At 38.4% G+C, this 12,317-nt stretch overlaps 1 protein-coding gene across 9 annotated transcripts in view; it reads right to left on the bottom strand.

The window, feature by feature from the left end:
* ETV1 (ETS variant transcription factor 1) overlaps window positions 1-12,317 on the bottom strand; it is a 245,643-nt gene that overhangs the window by 21,189 nt on the left and 212,137 nt on the right. The gene's annotated exons all lie outside the window — the stretch shown is intronic.

Below are 12,317 nucleotides of genomic sequence, written 5' to 3'. Positions count from 1 at the left end.
TGAGTCACAGTGATGGCTGTGTATTTAACGTGTATAGTACCTTAGATAAAGGGAAAAGGGCAGACACACAGATGAGGAGACAAAAGATTAAAATTTGAGTCCTTAACTTATTACTAATAAACCTAAATGACTTTAGGTGAGCCATTCTGTATCTAAGCTTATATAAAATAAAATGTCGGATCAGATGTCATCTAAAGTCGATTACAGGCTCAAGTTCTTTGATTCTGAATAGAATGTCACTCACATGACCAGAGCCTGATTTCTGCTAAAGCCACTAAAACCGCAGGAAGGGCCTTCCACTTGCAGCAATCCCTCCCGATGCCCTGCACATTTCGTAGGAGCTGTTTCTTTTTCTCTTTCTTTCAGAATGTTCCCCAAATATTATCTTTTAGGTCCCATGAACTTGGGCCCAACCCTGTACAGAATATACACAGACTCTATAGGAAGGTAAAATTCTATGTGACTGAATTAATTCTATCTTCTGTCTATATACTCAAGTTTTTGAAACTTTAGACATATACAAAAATAAACTTATAAAAGAAAGGCAGGGCAGGGGTTCGTGGCGAGAAGGGAGGGAAAAATGAAACAAGGTGGGGTGGGGAGGGAGACACATCATAAGAGACTCTTAATCTCAGGAAACAAACTGAGGGCTGCTGGAGGGGAGCAGGGGGAAGGGTCAGGGTGGCTGGGGGATGGGCACTGGGGAGGGTGTGTGCTATGGTGAGTGCTGTGAATTGGGTAAGACTGATGATTCACAGACCTGTACCCCTAAAATAAATAATACATTATATGTTAATTTAAAAAATACAGATGGCCAATGTCCTATTTAATATAAGCGTATGTCCTCCATTCTACCACTTGTAGCAAATACATGATTTCTGAACAAGTAACAAAGAACACTTAAATGAATTGGGAGCTAAAGACCCTCATGTCTTCTTAACTAACCATCCACAGACTTTCACGTTGTAACAGATAATTAGCACTATTTATTTGGCCTAAAGGCCATTCTTCCTTGGTCTGGAATGTTCCATGTTTAAAGTGTATCTGATTTTTTAAAAATTTGCCCGATATTAATGTCAACCAAAATATGAGATAATTTTTCAAAGAAAAAAAGTTTACGTGGTTTTAAGTCAAAAATAGCTTAATGGCGCTTCATAATAGCTCTAACACTTAAAAGTATGTAAAAATCAATAGCTTATGATTAAAAACAATATAAAACTCATTATCAAACATTTTAGAACACCATGCCTTCTTTATATTACATATGATCTAGTATATAATTCTGACTCTACAAAAGACAGAGTTTATCTTGTTTCCTGGTAGCAGGAAGCTTAAAATGGGGTTGCAGGGCAGTTGAACTTCTGGGTTACCAAAGACCTAGCAATCCCTTTTATCCATACTTTTTAACCAGTGGTACTTCAAATTCATTTTTAATGTTATGTTGATTTATTGCCAGGCATAGGACCCTGCAAGCAGCTGGGCCTAGTAGGGACAGTGTTAATGACCCTGCCATCAGCTTAGCAGCTGTTTAGAGGTAAGAATTTCGTTGTACCAATGTTGACACCCTGCCACAAAATACTTTTACTGACTGCTGCCCAGCTGGAGTATGGCTCTAAAAACAGCTGGCTGGCTCTGGAGGCGGCTAGAGGAAAACATAGAGATTAAACTCTATTATATATAAGTGTGACTAAATGTAGTCTTTCCTCCCCAGAGGAGGAGAAAAAGAGGAGAAGAGGAAATTCAAGCATTTATAAGAAACCCACCAGGCAAAGTCGATGAACATCTTACAGCAGTACTCTAACATAATAGAAAATAAGCATGATCCTGGACATTTGACATCAAAGATCGAATTTGATGACCATTTCACTAATTCCCATGTATCTACTGACCCTGATGATTTGTTATTGCTTGTGCTAATTCTGTAATATTTTTCATAAATTCTATTTTTCAATATGGCATTTAAAGTATAATGATTTAAAATTCGTAATAAAATAATGATTTATAATGGGCTAAAGCCAGAACCTCCATTACAGTTCCAGAAACCAAACCTGTGATCTAACTTCTAAGCAAAGCCATGAATGGCAATTTAGGAAAAAAAAATACACATAATCGTGTTTTTACCATTCTTAATACTATTTACAATACTCCAGAGTAAATAAAATTAACATCTAGCTCTTGAAATTGAGACACTTAGCTAGCATTGTTTAAATCCAGTCTATCCTTAAAATTGGTATCCTTTATACAGTCCAGAGGAGCCTGAAAAAATATAGCTAAGGGGAGTTTATTCCCCTAAAGTAACTAAAGTCATGTTATCCTAAAGTGGTATCAGTTAATTTATGACTATCAGAGTGGGTCAGACTCTAATCAAATTGTAGAAACATTTCCAAAGTGATTATTCAATCAAATGACTAACATGGTTAATTAGGAGCCATAAACATTGCTCTGAAGTTCATCAAAGTAATGACTTGCCCAGAAAAATTACTGCTAATTAAATTGCCTGCTGCTTTCATTTCTACCTTATCTAATAAAAAATCCAACCAATGAAGTTTGGCAGTACATTTTAACTTTTGCTAAATGCTCAACTAAGAACCAAACTAGCTAAGCGGTGACTTCAAAGGCAAATGTTCTGTGGCAGGAAGGGAGGCTTTGCACACACATGCATTCATGTTATTTCATGGAATAAAGCTCACAAAATTCAGCAACAATAACAAACTGCACTTTAACCTTTGCACAAATGTTACTCTGACAGCGTGTTTATACTGTTCTATTATGTGTCCGTAGCTCACAATGTGAGGGTCATGAGCACAGCATTACGATTACAAACAGGCTCCTCGCCTTCTAACAGACCTGGTTTTGAACCTCGGTTCTGGTATTTCATGGGAGTATGAAATTTTTGGTAGTTCTATAATATCTTCAACTCTCAACTTCCACATCTGTAAAATGGGAATAATATGTGATATCCTTCAAAGGGTTGGGGAGAGGGACAGTAAGGACAACATTTCACTTAATGCCAACAGTGAGGATTCAATATATGGTACTTATCGTTAATAACAGAAACTTTTTTTTTTAAGATTTTTATTTATTTATTCGACAGACAGAGCTCAAGCAGGCAGAGAGAGGCAGGCAGAGAGAGAGGAGGAAGCAGGCTCCCCACTGAGCAGAGAGCCCGATGCGGGGCTCGATTCCAGGACCCTGAGATCATGACCTGAGCCGAAGGCAAAGGCTTTAACCCACTGAGCCACCCAGGCGCCCCTATTTGTATATCTTAATCTAATATTCTTTTTTTTTTTTTTTAATTTTTTTTAATTTTTTTATTTTTTTATTTCCAGCATAACAGTATTCATTATTTTTGCACCACACCCTGTGCTCCATGCAATCCGTGCCCTCTATAATACCCACCACCTGGTACCCCAACCTCCCACCCCCCGTCCCTTCAAAACCCTCAGATTGTTTTTCAGAGTCCATAGTCTCTCATGGTTCACCTCCCCTTCCAATTTCCCCCAACTCCCCTCTCCACTCTAAGTCCCCATGTCCTCCATGCTATTTGTTATGCTCCACAAATAAGTGAAACCATATGGGGGATAGAGTATTATGCCTCCATCAGAAAGGATGAATACCCAACTTTTGTAGCAATCTAATATTCTTAAACCACTTACTGAGAAGGCCGAACCTGTGGTGTTTAAAACATATCGATTTAAAATTCATTATAAATTTACAATTTATCAGGTTTAAGCGAGAATCTCCATTACATTTTCAAAATATTTGGAGGTACTTCTCATGAGCTTCTATTTACAATGTCATGCCCCGATATTTGCTGCTAAATGGCTTTGGTTTAAAAAGTTTTAAATTCAGGGGCGCCTCGGTGGCTCACTAGGTTAAGTGTCTGACTTTGGCTCAGGTCATGATCCCGGGTCCTGGAATGGAACTCGGCGTGTAACCCCATGTGGAGACCCACCTCAAGCCCCCACTGAGTCCTGTGCTCAGCGGGGAGCCTGCCTGTTCCCGTCTTTCTGCCACTCATGTTTCCCCTGGCTCTCTCAAATAAAAAAAATAAAACCTTTTAAATCCAATCCATAATTTGAATTATGTAAATTTAAGACAAAGGCTTTTGTATTATTTTGAAACTTATGGATCAAAAAGCACTACAATGTGACCCTTAGCATGGGCCCAGTCAGCTTGCAGAAACTAAACTGCCCATAATTTGTCACACATGAACTAGGGGGATGATTAGCTGATCTAATAGGCTACAAAAATTCAAAGAGCAAAGCACTGTTGTCATTTTAATGCGCTAGTTAACGTAGGGGCAGTTAAGAAGAACAGTAAACTAACACCCGGAATTATCTGATTTGATTAGTCTTCACTTTAGTAACACTGTGAAAACTGCCTTTAACTTAAGATATTCAGGTATGAAACTAAAAAGTTAATTCTTCTGTCTCTTGCATCTTAAAGCCATATGGGGAAATACAGCACTGATTTGGGGAGCTTTACAAAAGCTTTGACCACAAAGGGGGGTTTTGATCTTGCACACTTGATCGAGCTACACCCTGTTCCGAGGGACAGGTTTGCGTACTGCTGCCCAGTGGCGCAGAAAGAACGGTCCCCTTCAGGGCACGGTTTGCCAAAAGCTCCTACTAGCTGGACTAGGTCAGATCAGAGACAAAATATTTGCCACGACCCTATGTCACATCTCTACACTTTGCTGAAATTGTTCATTATCAAATAGTGTGCGAGGGGCGCCTGGGTGGCTCAGTGGGTTAAGCCGCTGCCTTCGGCTCAGGTCATGATCCCAGGGTCCTGGGATCGAGCCCCACATCGGGCTCTCTGCTCAGCCGGGAGCCTGCTTCCTTCTCTCTCTGCCTGCCTCTCTGCCTGCTTGTGATTTCTCTCTGTCAAATAAATAAATAAAATCTTTAAAAAAAAAAATAGTGCGCGAGCCTGGAAATACTTGATTTTGCAAACTTTGAGCAAGGAGATAGATATCACATAGCTAATTGAGAAAATTATATTTTATAAAGTTTCCTGAAAAGGATGCTAAGGGGAAGGAATTTTTTTTACGCCCATGTTATCTCTCTATGATAGAACAAATCTAAAAGTAATTAACTCTAAAAATAAGGCCCAGGATGAGTATGTCTATCTAATTCACTTGAGAAAGAAGGCAAGTGGGATGGCACAAAAATGAAGTTTTTTAAGACCTGTTTGTCATCAGTTACAAAAGCTCTACAGGGATGTAATAACATCTTAGTCACTGAGCCTCCTATAAAAAAAGAAAAAAGTTGGAGTTGGCTGAAATCTTGAGATGGATGAAGTTAGTATGACCTCATTCACTCTTCGATGGGATCTTTTTCATTAGGATTTTTGGTAAACTGCGAATATAAATAATGTAAAATCTATAGAGATATTCTCTTCCACTATAGCTCAGAGATACAGCATCTATTGTTGATAGACTCTGAGGACAGAAAGAGTACCATGTCAGTCTTTATAGTGTAGTGTTTGCAAATTATCAAAAAAAAAAAAAAAGTAGTACTTTTATCTACATTCAGGTTACTTTTAAAAACATAAAGGCTATGTAACATGAAGTAACAGCATAGAATAGTATTGCTCTAAGACCACAAACTTCTCTTGTAAGCATGTGGGTTTCGGGGGAAAGAGTATCCTACACAAATAATGACCAGATTCAGGTTTAACTTATATGATCTAGCAGGCTGACAATTTCATAAGTTTTACAAGCCTGTGAGGTTATACTAAGTTAGAGTCAAAAATAAAATTGAGGTGAGACAAACTATAAGGACAACAGTAACTTTGACTGTTTACTAGATATTACTGTAACAGTTTACCAAAGCTTAAAAGAAAATATAAGAAAAGATGCCATTAGCTGCTAGCATGGGGTCACAAGGGAATTCTGAAGAGGGGGATGTTTTGATGCTGAGTTTCCATACTGAATCGTTCCCCTTCTGGAATCTACATGATGTGAACCAAACACATCATGAATTGCTGTGTCCTCTCCCTGTCATCTCCTCTTGTATCACAGCAATATTCATGTACTTATTCTACTTGCTTTGAACATAAATAATACTAGTATGGAGTTCTGTGTGATGGCTTCACTCCATCTTCAGCCTAACAGTACAGTATCTTGTTGGTCTTACGCAATAGGACACTCTTCACTGAAGAATCTCTCTCAGTTTGTCTTATCCTCTAGCCTCCCATACACAGTACTTGTAAACATTAGGAATCATAATGGCACCTTATTCAAGGACTAGCAGTCTTTCAGGAAATCTCCACTAGGAGTCAAGATAAAAAATCAAACAGACAGAAATCCCTTAGTCTTGCCTGGACCCCTACTACTATAGACATGAGTAATTTTACAAACATAATCATATCTAAGCCTTACAAAAACAGAAAGGTAAAGGAATTACATGCCCTTTTTTATAAATGAGGAGATGAAGGATAAAAGGTACAACAAAACAGGCTTGATCGGACAAAGAGAATTCAGTGTGATGCTCCCAGTGTCATACAAAGTGGGTGGTTTTGTTTTTTATTGCTAAGAATAACAAAACAGACGCGTGAAGCAGTGCACAGTGAAGGCCCACACACTGAAACAAAGCGTCCCCAGGATGGAATATTCCAAGATTCTTCTTGAAATTTAAGAAAATGGTCAATAAATGACAATGACACAAACTTGTCATTCTCTCGGTTTTGTTTTAGTGGCTTTTCACATTTATCTCCAAATATCACTCCTTGTAAATGTTTCCAGACAGTATTTGAAGCAATTAACTGAAAAAATTCTCTTACATACACATGGAAAAAACTATAATCTTCTATTTAATGTGATAAAAATTCCTTGAAAGGGTTTCAATTAAGTTATTCATGTGATAGGTAAAAATATTTTATGGAAATAAAAAATCTTCCTTTTCCTCTAAACTATTAGTTAACTCCCTGAAATATACAAATCCTATAAGTAAAAAGAAATTCTGTAACCACATTCTATACTTAAAAATCTACATTCAAATACTTTCTAAAAAATAAATATTTACCTTACCTCTCTCTTTCACATTCATGAAACACACATACGTGCACACGTGCACACACACACACACACACAGATCCAAATATGCATCCTTAAAACATTTAATTTCCAATCATAGTTGCCCATATAAGACAACTGTATGTTCATTTTGTCCACTTGCAATAAGCTGTTCTGGGCCAAAGCATCCTGGTGATTTTCTGTAAAAAGAAACTAAAAACCCCACACTATAAACGTCTGCCCCCCTCCCCTTTTTAATTCCCTTTTTTGATTCTAGTACAAGTCACAAGCAGATTATCCCTCCCTTCCCCCTTTCCTGCCTGTAAAATCCAAGTTAGACAAACACTGTGTGGCTGAAATGACATATTTGAATGGAATTCAGACCCACCAGTTCCTGTTTATGTTTCTGATTTGAGAATGTTGTCTTCTCATTCACTATACATTAGGAACACTGCAAAGCCATAAATAGTGTTGGGTTACATGCAGGCAGAACCAATGAGCATTAATCATTACTTCCAGCCAACTGGCAAAAGCAGCAGCTGATGGAACACGACACCCTTCAGCTCTGTATAAATGGACATTCCAGAGAGTGAGAGTGTGTGTATGTGTGTGTGCGCCTGTGTGTTTCCTTTCAGTCTCCATTTTATGAATGAAACTCCAGGCTCTATAGAGTCCATTCATGGAAGACAAATGCTTCCAGGGCTCTGCCCCCAGGGATCAATCAGTCATGGGTAAAACTGATATGATTGGTTTAAGACAGCCTTCAGCCTTCCATTACGGACTTAAAATGCAGTCCCTGTCCATTTGACCTGTGTTAATGCATAAAGAGTAAATCCAGACCATAGTCTCAATTCTCAAATCAAATCACTAGCCAGTGCCACTTACTGTAACTGCAGATTGAGAGCATATTTAAGTATTTCTTAGAAAAAGTGGTAGAGTACACCAGAGTACTGTTTTGGGAGATTTGCTATTTTAACTCAGAAAAATGAGGAGAACCCCCTAGGAGGCACAAGGGGCAAAAAAAGCAAAGTCAGGTTGAGAAGCCAATCCCGGATCTCTACTGGAATGACAAAATCAATTAGAAGACATCACCGTCACTTTTCACAAGTGAAGCTCCTAAAAATCGGAAATTAAGTGATCCACTAGTCCACAAAGCACTGGCTGAGGAAAAGAAAATCATCTTTGGATGTTAGAGAAACAGCCAGAATGTTGACATTTTCCAAAGGATCAATAGCTCATTCCTTTAAATTCCCAAGTGATTCTCCAGTTGAACTTCTTGAAGCAATAGTTTTAAAGTTAGGATGGAAAAAAAATATATATATATATATATGAGCCACCATGTTTCAGGAGAAAATGTAGCCATAAGCAAATGATGCTCACTAATGGAACAAGGCCAAGGCTTGGCCTTTGGGAGTGTTAAGTATCAGGTACAAAAAGCCAAAGTTCATGAAACCATAATCATCGCTGCACTGGAAATTACTAAAGATGGTAATGCTTAAAAATACCTAGAGTTTTTCAAAGGAAAAACGCTATTTATGAACAATTATGGGGATAATTTGTGAAGAGTCTGTCATATACCAAACAGTGTTAAACACATAATAGGTTTTATCAGCCATCTGCAACTCGGTCCTTGACTCTAGAGGGAAGAAACCACTTCTCTCTTCCAGGGACGTAAAGCCACACAGGGAAAAGAGTTACAGTCACAATCTCTGTATACATCTCCAAACAATTTCTCACAAAATCTTTACCATGCCTGTTGAAGAAGGGACGAGGAGATATGTAAAAGATGCCAAGTCTTTGGCTTTAAACCTGTGAAGGACTGTCTACTGTGGCATCATGACAATTTAATATGTATCTTCTAATTTCTAATAACTGATTAATAAATGAGCAGAGAATACATAAAGTTACCGACATATTTTAGAATTCAAAATTGAAATGCCTGACATAGCCAATAATAAAGAATTCTATACTCTCCCAGCCAGAGAAAATATGGAACAGAGGCAAGACTACTGAAGGGTGAACATGCATTGAATTATTAATTCCTAAGTAATGGTCTTTATTCAAGGCTTTAACATTTTCTTCTTCTCTTTGAGGTGGTTCTATAGATATGTAAATAAAAGATGAAATTAAGGTGAATATTTTCAAATGTAATATTTCATATTTGAAATTTTAAAATTATAATTATTGGCCATAGGACTTTCCACTTTGGAGATGAAGAAGCCTGCTAGTTTATGGAAAGCCTGGGTGTTTTGTTTTGTTTTTAAAGATTTTATTTATTTATTTGACAGAGACATCACAAGTAGGCAAAGAGGCAGGCAGAGAGAGGCAGGGAAACAGGCTCCCTGCCAAGCAGAGAGCCCGATGTGGGGCCCGATCCCAGGACCCTGAGATCATGACCCGAGGTGAAAGCAGAGGCTTAACCCACTGAGCCACCCAGGTGCCCCAAACCTGGGTGTTTAAAATAAGTATCAGGAGGAGTGCCTGGGTGGCTCAGTCATTAGGCATGTGCTTTCGGCTCAGGTCATGATCCCAGGGTCCTGAGATCAAGTCCCCCATTAGGCTCTCTGCCACTCCTCTGCTTGTGTTCCCTCTCTCACTGCCTCTCTCTCTGTTAAATAAATAAATAAAATCTTTTAAAAAACAAATAAGTATCAGGAGCTCTTACTCCCTCTGTTCCATCTGACTTCCATTAGCATTTTCAACAGTTTCCTTTTGTAATCACTGCATTCCTTGTTTCTTGAACAATATGTTTGGTTGTTTACTTATGTGTAACTCAATTGTTCAGAAAAGATGTGAGAAAATTTACTAGAAAATATACATGAGGTCAATTTCTCTAAAATATGTATCTCTTCTTATAAATAAATAATAAAAATCATTTTAAAAATAGTAAACGCTGATGACAACATTTCTGAGATACTACTCTGGTAGTAGTAGTAACACTCACTGTCGTAATAGTTTCTAGATAAACTACTAGGTAATTGTGGTCTTCTGAATTTTGTTCCCTTGTGTTCACTTTTTTTAAATTCTGTGTAAGTGCAATCAATCAATCAATCAATCCTGAAGAATCTTTTCCAAACTCACAAAGCACTATTTATTTATATTTCTATGTAGCTGCAGAAAATAATTGTGTTCATCTTGCTCTGTTCTCCACTGATTCCAACCTGTAACTTCCGCTTTAAAACCTTGCTATAAATTTTGCAAGGCGAATCATGAGCAAGGTTTACTAGAAACAGCATTAAAAATTACTCGATTACTTTTCCTATGATTTGACTAAGATGAGTAGCCACCAACACAGCAAAAAACACAGAACAACAATGACAATGGAAAAATTTTCCTCCCTTGCCATTTTAGAAACCCAAGAGTATTTATATTTAACTCTCTTGTTTAAAGGGCCAGCTTGGGCCTCTAGGAGTACCAGATAAATTTATCAGCTCTGACAGCTAAAACTAGAACATAGTCTTAGTTTTCACGTACTTAACATGAAGTAAATAAGTCTTCAGTATTTATTTCATTACTTCTCTGCCTATGTATGATTTTTCTACATGCTAAAAAACAGAAAATCTTTCTTTCAAGGTATAAAGGTTTGTCTCTTGGCTTTTATCGAAGTCCTAAGGTGACAAGAAGGACATGGGGAAACTTGGGAAGGTTGCTTGGGTGAAGAATGGATTTAAAAATGGAGGATGGAAAAGTCCTACCATCTTCTCCCAAATGTAAGCTTCCTCATATCTGTTTTATATAATGCAGTTCCTCATAAGCTTTCTGGTGAAAAATGGATTCAGCTGATAAAAGATTGAAAATGACTGCTCTACTCATTTTCTAATTTTTTTTTAAGAAAATTCTTCTAATTTTTTTTTTATTTCAGAAAAATTTTTTAATCCTTTTATTATTCTTTTTTAACAAACGGCCCCAGGGAGAGGGGACCAGGGGAGGGGGGTGGAGGGGAAGTGAGGGCCCTAGCTCACAACCCCTCCCCACCCACCCCTTTCCCCCTTATAGATTTATAATCTATATATAAGCCCCGGGGGGTAGGGGGCAAGGGGAACTCCCTCAGCGGGGTGGGGGCAACCCAGGCTCCTTGTCTCCTCAGGACCCGTCGGGAAGGGCCCTCTGGAGAAGGCGGCCCCACCCGCTCCCAGGGCTTCGGCATCCTGCGTAGAGCATCTGGTGGGGAGTCCTGCTGGTAGAGGTTGATGCGCTGGGTGTGGAAGACTCGGCTGTAGGTAGAAGGTGGGGCCTTGATCCGGGAATTCAGGCCAGAGAAATACCTTCCAGCTGGGGGAGTAGGAGAGGACTCCCTTACTAGACTTAATCTAGTAAGTCTTAGTCTTACAAACTAAGACTATGTTCTAGTTTCAGCTGCTCTAGTTAAATTCTAAGCCTTTGAGAGCTATCAAAAAATTTTTTTTAAGATTTTATTTTTAAGTAATCTCTATACCAGACATGGGGCTGGACCCCGAGATCAAGAAGAGCTACATGCTCTACTGACTGAGCCCGGCAGGCACCCTGAGCTACCAAACATTTTAACAAAGAATAGGTGAGACCCAATAAGAAGGCTCAGATAAACTCAAATTTCATATACAATCCAAGCATTTTAGAGCTTGATGAGAATGTTAATTAGCTACCTTTGCCTTCTAATTATTACTAAGCCTTTTCCAGAAGACCTATTAGGGTAAGTCACTTTCTTGACAATCTCAACTATTGACCATGTTTATGTTATTTTTTTTTTTTAAGGAAACAGAATGCATTTCAATCCTAAATGTCACTGGAGGTCCCATATTTTCCTGTCTTAACTGTCTCATAACTGGAATAAAATTTGAGAATCATCTAACGTAAAGGAAAAGCACACCTCTGGTCTCAGGGCAGACCTTTTATTGCTCGCAGGGAGAATCTGGACAAAGCACAGGAAAACTTAGTCCAAAATAGAGTATAGGATCAATAATATAGTAAGAAATGTTGGATTAAAGTACTTAGGACAACTTTGTAGAAAGACAGTGGTGAGCAGTATACTAAACCAAGAAAATCTGGGTTCCAGTTTTGACTATTTCACTAAATATCTGTATACCTGGAGATAAGTTAATAGGAATGAGCCTCGGGCATTTTTTTAAATTTTTATTTATTTTTTAAATTTCTTTTCAGTGTTCCAGAATTCATTGTTTATTAGAGGAAACAGGTTCCCCACTGAGCAGAGTGCCTGATGCAGGGCTCGATCCCAGGACCCCGAGATCATGACCTGAGCTGAAGGCAGAGGCTTTAACCCATTGAGCCACCCAGGCACCCCAAGCCTCAGGCATTTTAT

This window comes from Mustela erminea, chromosome 11, assembly GCF_009829155.1.
Source record: "Mustela erminea isolate mMusErm1 chromosome 11, mMusErm1.Pri, whole genome shotgun sequence".
In the NCBI taxonomy this organism is placed as follows: Eukaryota; Metazoa; Chordata; class Mammalia; order Carnivora; family Mustelidae; genus Mustela; species Mustela erminea.
This window is presented reverse-complemented; position numbering and strand designations above follow the sequence as displayed.